We start from the raw sequence: 11,072 nt of genomic DNA, 5'->3' as shown, positions 1-11,072 counted from the left end.
GTACTGGCCAACTACAACCTATAATTATACACTGATCAGCCACAACATTAAAACCATCTGCCTAATATTGTGTAGGTCCCCCTCGTGCCACCAAAACAGTTCTGACCCATCAAGGTATGGACTCCACAAGACCTCTGAAGGTGTCCTGGGGTATGTGGCACCAAGATGTTAACAGCAGATCTTTTAAGTTATGTAAATTGCAAGGTTGGGCCACCATGGTTTGGACTTGTTTTTCCAGCACATCCCACAAATGCTCGATAGGATTGAAATCTGGGGAATTTGTCATGTTCCGCAAATCATTCCTTAACAATTTTTGCAGTGCGGCAGGGATTATTATACTGCTGAAAGAGGCCGCTGCCATCAGGAAATACTGTTGCCATGACAGGGTTATGTAGTCTGAAACAATCTTTAAGTAGGTGGTACGCATCAAAGTAACACCCTCAGGAATTACAGAACCCAAGGTTTCCCACCAGAACTTTGCCCCGAGCATCACACTGCCTCCACTGGCTTAACTTCTTCCCATAATGCACCCTGCTGCCACTTCATCCCCAACTAAATGACACACAAGCACCTGGCCATCCACATGATCTAAAAGAAAACGTAATTCATCAGCCCAGGCCACCTTTTTCCATTGCTCCATGGTCCAGTTCTAATGCTGTATTGTAGGTGCTTTCAGCAATGGACAGAAGTCAGTACAGGCATTCTGATAGGTCTGCAGCTATGCAGTTCCATATGCAGCCAGCTGAGAGGCACTGCGTGCTCTGACATTTTATTCTCATGTCCAGCATTAAGGCTTTCGGAAATTTGGACCAGACTGGTTAGCCTTCACTCCAATTACATAAATGTGCCCATAATCCTGTTGCCTGTTCACTGATTGTCCTTCCTTGGACCAGTTTTGGTAGATGCTAACCATTGCATACCAAGAACACCACACAAGACCAGCCATTCTAGAGATGCCCGACCCAGTTGTCTAACCGTCACAATCTGGCCCTTGTCGAAGTTCCTCACATCCTTAAGCTTGCAATTTTTTCCTTCTGTCAACACATCATCTTCAAAAACTGTCTGTTCACTTGTTACCTAATATATCCCACCCTTTGGCAGGTGCCATTGAAACAAGATAATTAATGTTACTCACTATCACCTGTCAGTGGTTTTAATGTTGAAGCTGATGGGTCTATACAACACTAAGGACTAGAAGCGGAAGCCAGTATTACACAGCACTCCTCAGGGCCATTTGTTGTAATATGCAAGACAGGATGGAGTGACAGGATTGCATAATGACAACCATTCCGCAGTGACAATTACAATCTGTGACCAAGACAGACCTCTGTTGCACAAGACAGTTCAGAAGCAGTGCACAAAGGCACTTAAGGCCAGTATGAGTGACAGTATTTCATGAAGACATGTGGGAAATGATGCAATAACTCTCCAAACTAGATGCAATTAGAGGAGGGCATAAAATCAATTGTCCCAAATGCAGCAAGCCACACTGGACAAAGAACCTCAAAACTGGATGCGGTCATAGCCAGTGCACAATGACTTTGAAGTTAGATTGGCAGTCATCACAATGATTTCTGTACCCTCCATATCTGAAGATAATAGCACAGTCCATAGTCCTGAACAGGACACAGTTATTTAATGGACAGTCGGACAAGATTAATCACTGGGTTTGGTTTAAGACTTTCAGCCCAGTAGGTGATATTTTATTATGGTTTTTCAGGAAATGACAGCTGTCATTCATCAATGATTTGTAGTTTATGACACTTTATTAGCAATAACTGCCGTCTCGTTATCTCCCGTCTGCAAGTCCCTGGACTGTGCTACCCCCTGGTGGTGATGCGAGATGAGGCCCATTTCCTGTTATTATCCCCAGCGGAAGCTTTGCAGAGTAAGAGCGAGCGCTCGTTATTCGTGCGCTGTGGCTTCCCGAAGAAACCTCTGGTATTTGGGTCCTTACGTGCACGGATTTGCAGGACGTCTGCTTCGATTTAATCCTAGCTGGCCGGAATTGTCAGGGCGAGCCTCGGAGTTTCCTTTCCCTGGGCTGAACTGAGAGAATGTCCTCGTCTCTCTTCATATACTACGGATACCGACAGTCTTGATCCGAACAGTGATCTTTGCTGTGAATCAACGAAGCTGGGGATAGAGCTGCGAACGCGACTTAGCAGTCGCGATGCATCGGGTGACTCCCTTGGAGGAAAAACAGGTAGGTCCTTGCATGTCTGAATTATTGTGTTCGGAGCCCGAAGACGCCGGATCTTGACTTGTGTTATAACAAGGGAGCGCGGGCGGGGCCGTGCCATGAGTGTTCCTAAGAATCCGCTGCACACCACAAGTGGCAATTTGGGAAGTGGTCTGGAGCGAGTGGAATCGCCGGAGTGTGTGCGGTGAATGAAGGTTTACTCTTCCAAGTGGAGTTTTAACTGAGGACTAGCGTCATATACCAAACTCTAATGTAAGTGCAGCATTAATATTTCTTACTAACTGCCCTTTTTAACTTAAGTCTATGATATATTGCAGAAACAGCCTTGCACGATGTGAAAGAAAGGTTAGGAAATGCCGGCAGTTTGTTTATCGCTGTTGCACTGATCTTTTCACGCCGTGTCCTCCGAGCAAGCAAGCGAGTGGGGTCTTCCAGAACAAACGTGAGCCAGTAGGGGCTCTCTCATTTTCCAGGGAAGAAACCCCCGAGGTGGTTGTGGTGGAAGAGTGTTTTTTTTTTTTTAAGGGAGGCGGTGAGGACAGCGACAAACTTGAGCTAGACAGGCCCCGCAAAAATCGATGATACGCGTTTAAGGCTGCGAAGCGACCTTCAAGTTATAAAGTCGGGGCCGTCTTTGGGGAGAAGTTGTCCTCGCTAAAGTGAAATAGTAACCCACTCCAGGCAGACAGCGCTTTCATAATTGAAAACCTGATGCGCGCCTTCATCGAGATGTAAAAAGAAACGCGTTAACCTGCACCAGACACATTCCAACATGTCACTGTGGGAGTTAATCATGAGACATGAGTTGGATGAATTCAATTAGCCCGTGCATTGACTAGGGTGGCAGCACAGGGGCAAAAGAAGACGCACTACAACACCCATTCTGCCAAAGCCTAATTGTCTTGACTGAACTTTTCATCGGAGGTTGATTTTTGTCGTAAATCCTCAGTTAGTTTCTCTTAAGTTTCTAAATTTCGAGAGAGGTTTAGAAATACCCAGCTGAAGTCTTTCCACATTTCCCGTTAGCAGGATATTTTGTTTCTTCAGTGCGTTTGTAAAGTGTCTTATTTCACTCACGGTGCTCTTGTGATCTAGAAACTCAAGAGTATAAGGTAGGACAGCTCTTTGTTATCATAATACATAAAGTGCAGTTGATTCACACATCAGCTGGTAAAAGCCAGAAGCAACAAGCCATTCTGATCAAATGGTGCCAGAGCATAGTCCACAACCTGTCTATAGTAGGCAACAGCTACACCATGCTGATGGTAACAGACTTGGGGCCAAGGAATGAACAAGCTCTGGACAAGAGAACAGTCGGTAACAGGGCATGCTCATGCATTCATATCTAGATGGGCTGTTTACAGTTTACAGTTAACCTGTCCTGCACGTCTATGCTGACAACACTGGAGTTCCAGCTGAAGAACCTGTGAAGAAATAAGGAGAATGTGCATTCCACACACACACACACACACACACACACACACACTGCCAGGATTTAAACCCAGTCTCCCGCCACATGAAGAGAGTTATGAGCGGTGTTAAAAATGGAAGAGCCGCAGGAGAATGAACATAGCAACTCACCTTGGGGCTCTTCTGTCAACAAACAAGTTGATGATATTAAGTAAAAATAAATGCAAATCAGAAAATGCAAATATTCACACACTGGCATTTGTATAATAGAAAACATGACCACTAATAAAGCAAGTGGTTCAGTTAAGGCACAACAGAGGCCCTTGTTAAATGTGGCTAGAATGAAATCTTTCATACTTAGAACCCATTGAGGAGGTTTACTTGACAGTTATGTTATAAACTTTCTTGTAGAGGTCTGAAGAAAAGAGCCATAAAGCCGAATTATCTTCTAATTACTAGATAATCTGGAATAAAACTAGCAGCTGCAGTGTCCTTCTTGGAGTACAGTATGACTCACTTGTTCTAAGGCTTTGTTTACACTGCAGAAGTAAACACAATTCTGTTACTTCATTTCTTCTTCTGACTGCTTATACATAACTTGCATTTGTTCCTTGAGTTTTTACAGACTACAGTATGAAATAACAACGTATGTTAAAAATGGAAAAAAGACCTTAGGCCTATGACGCCATATTTATATCTGAGTAATGAAGTAACAAGGAACATACATAAAGGTGATAATATGAAAGCAGGAGTTCATTTCATTTTTTTATTGTTCAGTTTTAACCATCATCATTGGTTTAATGAACATTTTCATGGATTGTCCAAGTTACTCAGTTGCATGCCAATTTTTTTTTTCTTCACTGTCCATGGTCTTCGGCAACCTTTGGGATAAGACCCATTCTGACACTACTTCCAGCTATATCTTTTTTTAAGGCCAACTCTAGGTCTCATCTACTACACCTCCAACTTATTGCAAGGTTTCATCCAGTCATCTTCTGCCTTTCACTCCATATTCCTAAACCTCCTTAGTCTGTTTCACTTCAGCGCTAACACTTTTTGCTTCCACACAAGTTCTTACTCTTAACTGGAGCTTTCTCTGACACTGTGACACTCCACACATCAATCGGATTGTTCTTATCTCTGTTCTGCTAAGCTTTGCCTTATGCTCCAACTTCATCAGCCATGTCTCATTCTTATAGAGCATACTACCCCTCACACCAACTTTCATAAACTTTAAGGTTTAATGAAAGAGTCTCTTTTAAGTTCAAATAGAGGGTATCTAGAATTACTTCCATTTCACTATCTCTACTGTTCTATCATGTCCATCTGCATGCGGCATGTTGCTTAAGTAGCAGAACTTGCTTACTTTCTCCAAGACAATTCTATTTTAACTCTGTGACCTGGGATTAGAATAAGGTCACCATCTCTCTTGCTAGTCATAAAAGACATCCCAATGAGGTTGGTGTCAGGATTGACATCTGGCCTTAAATATTTTTACAGCATTATCCCCTTGATGGTTAGATACAAAGATTCAGCTTTTATTCAAACAATTTTTAATTTATGGAGAATGGCAAAGTAAACAAGTAGAAACAAACAAAAACACCCACCCCCAGATCTCCAGTGAGCTCTAATGACAAAAGAGGCTTTCAGTGTTTTCTGCACACCTTCTAATTATCTACAGATTGACAGGGTAAACCTTTTGTGCTTGTTTGCACTCTTACCTGTAAAGCTGTTCAAGCTACTTGGTTTACTGTACAATATTTACATTATTACCATAGTAAATGGTTGTTTTCATTCCTGAACAATAATTGATTTCACTTTTTTTTGCTTCATTAAGAAATAGTAGCTAAGATGTAAAACCTGTTTTGAGATACCTGTTATTTAAAATTCCCCTGCATTACACTCCCACATCATATCCAGTCTTATCGCATTCATTTCTTTAATGATAGCATATAAAATATTAATAATCAACAGTCTCTGGCATGTTCTATTTTGTACTTTGTTTAAGGAAATTAAGCATTAAATGTTGTTAGTTTAGTTTAACTAGAAGCAATTCATGACTATGACCACTGTGATGATAAAAAATACCAGTCGTTGTGCAGATGCTTAGCAGAAAAGGAAGTTCTGCCAGAAATGTTTAAGCCAGTTTCATTGAATAGAAGGTAAATGAACTCACTCCTCAATTCCTCCCAGAATGTTTGTGGATTTCCTCCAGCTGTTCTGGTTTCCTGTTGCAATCTAAGGACAGGCTTGTAGGATAATGGACAACGTCGAATGAGCCTGTGTGCTTGACAGAGTATTTAAGTCTGTGTGTGCCCTGGGACAGGCTGACAGAACCTTCTTACTGGATGGATGATTGCTCTTACAATTCCAAAATGTTCTTGTAAGCCATGGTAAGACTTCAGGGTGAATTGACCAAAATCAGTTTTTCAAGCCCTAGAATACCCTAGAGGTCTTTTGTCTCCTCTATCATACTGTCAGTTCTATTTACTGCTGTCATTTGTGGTAGAAATCGACATCTTAATTAAAGAAAGAAACGTATCCTCAACCAGGACAAGTTTGAAAACCATTTTTTCAGACAGTAATGAGACAGGAGAAAGCTTGTCCATCTGTGTCATTTATTACTCTTGTAGCACCATGGTGAAGAGGGAGCACTTATCACAATAGTCTGTTACAGAGTGGTCAGAATGATCAATGGAACAGAGGGTAGAGGTTCATTGGTTTACACCCAAATAACTTCTATTTTATATAAGTTTTATTTTATTACATCCTTATTCTTCCTATGTCTTTAGGTTTAGCTTCTATAAATTTCTATGTATGTGACAACTGAAAATTCTTGCTTAAAGGACATCTGATGATTTCTTAGTCATCTTTTAGTTCATTTTGTTTATTACATCTTTGTCTTTGTTGTTCACTTGACCTTTGTCTGGTTTCCTGATATGCCTGGACAAGTTTCTGACATTTTTTTTTAACCCTTAATGTTATTTCTTGGGGTGGCGCAGTGGGTAGTGCAGCTGCCTCGCAGTAAGGAGACCTGGGTTCGCTTTCCGGGTCCTCCCTGCGTGGAGTTTGCATGTTCTCCCAGTGTCTGTGTGGGTTTCCTCTGGGTGCTCCGGTTTCCTCCCGCAGTCCAAAGACATGCAGGTTAGGTGCATTGGCGATCCTATATTGTCCGTAGTGTGTGCTTGGTGTGTGGGTGTGTGTGCCCTGTGGTGGGCTGGCACCCTGCCCGAGGTTTGTTTCCTGCCTTGTGCCCTGTGTTGGCTGGGATTGGCTCCAGCTGTGACCCTGTAGTTAGGATATAGCGGGTTGGATAATGGATAGATGGATGTTATTTCTTTAAGATGAATGCTGTGTTACCCTAAAATTATCCTCTCACATTATTCTTGATATATTTAATTTTTACCTAATTTTTTTCCTCCTCATTTTTGAGCTTTATCTGGGAAAAGTGTAATTGACTACTGTACTTTGAAATTGACATTGTGTTAAGATTAATTTGCTGGCAGCCATTTTTGAGCAGTTAGTTTTTTTTTTTTTTTTTACATGGTATTTACTTGTATTTTATTGTTAAAGTTTCAGCAAAAGCTAATGTGTTATATTATTCAGTGGTTAGTTTTGGGAAAGATCTTTGTTTGTAACAGGGCTGTGGAGTTGGTACACAAAACCTTTGACCTCGGCTACCTAATTTATGGTACTGCCGGTTGACTCTGAAGCCCTCCCCAAAAAAAAACCCACCTTCAGTTTCTTGAAAATTTTTCACGCAGAACAGCCTTTTTCCTTCAAAAAAAAGACGTTTCTTGCGACAGAGAAAAAATTTTGAATACACAACTGCAGTGCCAATACCTTGCAACACGAGTGAACAGAATAATAGGTTTCAGCTGTGCTAATGCAATTGGAAAGATTTACCTGATAAATAATTAGCATGTAACCGTGACTAATTCAGGATGAACTAAGGGGTTTTGCCATTAGGACACTGAAGGAATAGATGCTGAAAATGGGGCTTTGCAGCCACACGTGAACAATAAGTTACAAATAAGTAATTTCAGTCTGTAATAGCCATTATACAAACTAGTAATACCTTAAATAAATAAATGCATTATTTACATCACAATTTCTGGGTGACCCCAAACCATTGAACGGTAGTATATTTAGTATGTTAACTTGAAAGCACTTTATTGCTGCCAACTAAATCATGAGGGTACTTTTTAGCACCCTAACCTGTTAAAGTTTGGGTTTAAAGGCTGTAGTGATGCTGTTTTGGCTTTTTTATATTATTTACTAAAGAAATGTGAAATACTGCATATCATTAAACAAAAGACAATACTTACAAAATGAAAAAGAGGTTATATTTTCATCAATCGGTTAGATGAAAAAGTTTATTTGCATTAGAGTATGTGAAATTGAAAACTTATATTACAATTTACATTTAGTTGGAGTTGTTACTTTTTTTTCAGACTCCAGTAACCCAATAATTGCTTCTGACTCAGATTCCACAACCCTCGTTCAAAAGCATAGTTACAGATGATTAAAACAAATAAAAGCATGATTATCTTCCTACAGTTAGGTCCATAAATATTTGGACAGAGACAACTTTTTTCTAATTTTGGTTCTGTACATTACCACAATGAATTCTAAATGAAACAACTCAGCTGCAGTTGAAGTGCAGACTTTCAGCTTTAATTCAGTGGGGTGAACAAAACGATTGCATAAAAATGTGAGGCAACTAAAGCATTTTTTTAACACAATCCCTTCATTTCAGGGGCTCAAAAGTAATTGGAAAAATTAAATAACTGGAAATGTTCATTTCTAATACTTGGTTGAAAACCCTTTGCTGGCAATGACAACCTGAAGTCTTGAACTCATGGACATCACCAGATGCTGGGTTTCCTCCTTTTTAATGCTCTGCCAGGCCTTTACTGTAGCGGCTTTCAGTTGCTGTTTGTTTGTGGGCCTTTCTGTCTGAAGTTTAGTCTTCAACAAGTGAAATGCATGCTCAGTTGGGTTAAGATCAGGTGACTGACTTGGCCATTCAAGAATTTTCCACTTCTTTGCTTTAATAAACTACTGGGTTGCTTTGGCTGTATGTTTTGGGTCATTGTCCATCTGTATCATGAAACGTCACCCAATCAATTTGACTGCATTTAGCTGGATTTGAGCAGACAGTATGTCTCTGAACACCTCAGAATTTATTCGGCTGCTTCTGTCCTGTGTCACATCATCAATAAACACTAGTGTCCCAGTTAGGGCTGCACGATTAATCTTTTTTTTCTCATGATAACGATATTTATGACCCACGATCAGTTAATAAATATCGTTGCGATTTTACAGTATAAAGACCAAACTGTTTTTTATGGGCTGAGTTTACGGATTGGACTGCGTCACTATGACGTTACTGCGTCTAGATTGCAAGCGCTTTCTGAAGCAGTAGAAGTCAATAGCAGCAATAACAGTCAGTCAGAATAAACATATGATGGCGGAGCAACGTGAGGAAGGTGCAGAAGTGCGATCGTTAGTTCCTAAAAAGGGGTCATACTCAGTTGTCTGGAACTATTTCGATTTCGAGGAATGTGATGTTGATCAGGTACGAGTCTTGTGCAAACTTTGCTCCTGTTCCGTCCAAACGTCCCAAGGTAACACAACAAACCTCATCAACCACCTTAAAAGCCACCACAAAGTACACTATCAAGAATTTCAACGACTGAAGGCACAAACAGCAACAACAAAAAATTACCAGCCATCCACAACACAGACAACAATATCAGGGACATTGTTCAACGCAATACCATATCTGCCTAGCTCGCAAAGACACTGGGAAATAACAGAGGTGATCACGTACCATATAGCCAAGGATATGTGTCCAATAACCACCGTGAGCAGTGAGGGGTTTAAAAAAATGATCGTAACACTTGATAAAAGATATAGCATTCCCTCACGCAACCATTTTTCCAATGTTGCGCTGCCCTCGCTGTATGCGAAATGCCGAAAAGAAATAGAAAGAGAAATTCTCAGGCTCAGCCTTGAATATTTTGCTGCCACGACCGACTTATGGTCAAGCAAAACTGTGGAACCGTATTTGAGCTTGAAAGTTCATTTTATTGACAGCGAGTTTGAGATGAAAAGCAAGCTATTGCAAACTTCGTTTTTCCCACAAGACCATACAGCGGAGTTTATTGCAGTGGGCCTCAAAGAAGCGATGTCCGCTTGGGGCTTGGTGGAAGAAAGACTTGTGTGCATCACAACGGACAACGCAGCTAATATGATTAGGGCAGCATCTGTGAATAACTGGCCGAGGCTACACTGCTTTGGTTACAGACTTCATTTACCAAAGGAATAATCGTCATTATTAATCGTGATAAAAATTTTGAGCAAAATAATCGTGATAATCATTTTTTCTGTTATCGTGCAGCCCTAGTCCCAGTGCTACTGGCAGCCATGCACGCCCAAGCTATCACACTGCCTCCACCGTGTTTTACAGATGATGTGGTATGCTTTGGATAATGAGCTGTTTCACGCCTTCTCCATACTTTTTTCTTGCCATCATTCTGGTAGAGGTTGATCTTGGTTTCATCTGTCCAAAGAATGCTTTTCCAGAACTGTGCTGGCTTTTTTAGATGTTCTTTAGCAAAGTCCAATGTAGCCTTTCTATTCTTGAGGCTTATGAGTGGCTTGCACCTTGCAGTGCACCCTCTGTATTTACTTTCATGCAGTCTTCTCTTTATGGTAGACTTGGATATCGATACGCCTACCCCCTGGAGAGTGCTGTTCACTTGGTTGGCTGTTGTGAAGGGGTTTCTCTTCACCATGGAAATGATTCTGCGATCATCCACCACTGTTGTCTTTGCATTGCTGAGTTCACCAGTGCTTGCTTTCTTTCTCAGGATGTACCAAACTGTAAATGTTGCCACTCGTAATATTGTAGCAATTTCTAAGATGGGTTTTTTTCCCATTTTCGCAGCTTAAGGATGGCTTCTTTCACCTGCATGGAGAGCTCCTTTGACCGCATGTTGTCTGTTCACAGCAAAATCTTCCACATGCAAGCACCACACCTCAAATCAACTCCAGGCTTTTTATCTGCTTAATTGATAATGACATAACGACGGACTTGCCCACACCTGCCCATGAACTAGCCTTTGAGTCAATTGTCCAGTTACTTTTGAGCCCCTGAAATGAAGGGATTGTGTTAAAAAATGCTTTAGTTGCCTCACATTTTTATGCAATCATTTTGTTCACCCCACTGAATTAAAGCTGAAAGTCTGCACTTCAAATTTCTAGGCGCAGCCAGGGTGTTGAGGGGGTCCGGTTTGGTGGACTCAGGATTGGGTCACTGCTTTTTGCAGATGATGTTGTCCTGTTTGCTTCATCAGGCCGTGATCTTCAGCTCTCTCTGGATCGGTTCGCAGCTGAGTGTGAAGCGGCTGGGATGGGAATCAGCACCTCCAAATCCGAGACCATGGTCCTC

At 41.2% G+C, this 11,072-nt stretch overlaps 1 protein-coding gene across 2 annotated transcripts in view; it reads left to right on the top strand.

Annotated features, from left to right (window-relative positions):
• Nucleotides 1–1,697: 1,697 nt before the first annotated feature.
• The window catches only part of ankrd50l (ankyrin repeat domain 50-like), a 79,535-nt gene continuing 70,160 nt past the window's right edge, over nt 1,698–11,072 (top strand). Inside the window, exon 1 of one of the 2 annotated variants that reach the window (XM_051926164.1) lies at nt 1,698–2,206. The gene's annotated coding sequence lies outside the window, so the exon portion shown is untranslated. Of the gene's footprint in view, nt 2,207–2,261; nt 2,456–11,072 lie in introns of those variants that run through there. The other variant, XM_051926165.1, reaches the window with a different exon arrangement.

This window comes from Erpetoichthys calabaricus, chromosome 4 (assembly GCF_900747795.2).
Source record: "Erpetoichthys calabaricus chromosome 4, fErpCal1.3, whole genome shotgun sequence".
NCBI lineage: Eukaryota > Metazoa > Chordata > Cladistia > Polypteriformes > Polypteridae > Erpetoichthys > Erpetoichthys calabaricus.
The sequence above is the reverse complement of the archived record's forward strand: the minus strand, read 5'-3'. Positions and strand labels throughout refer to the sequence as shown.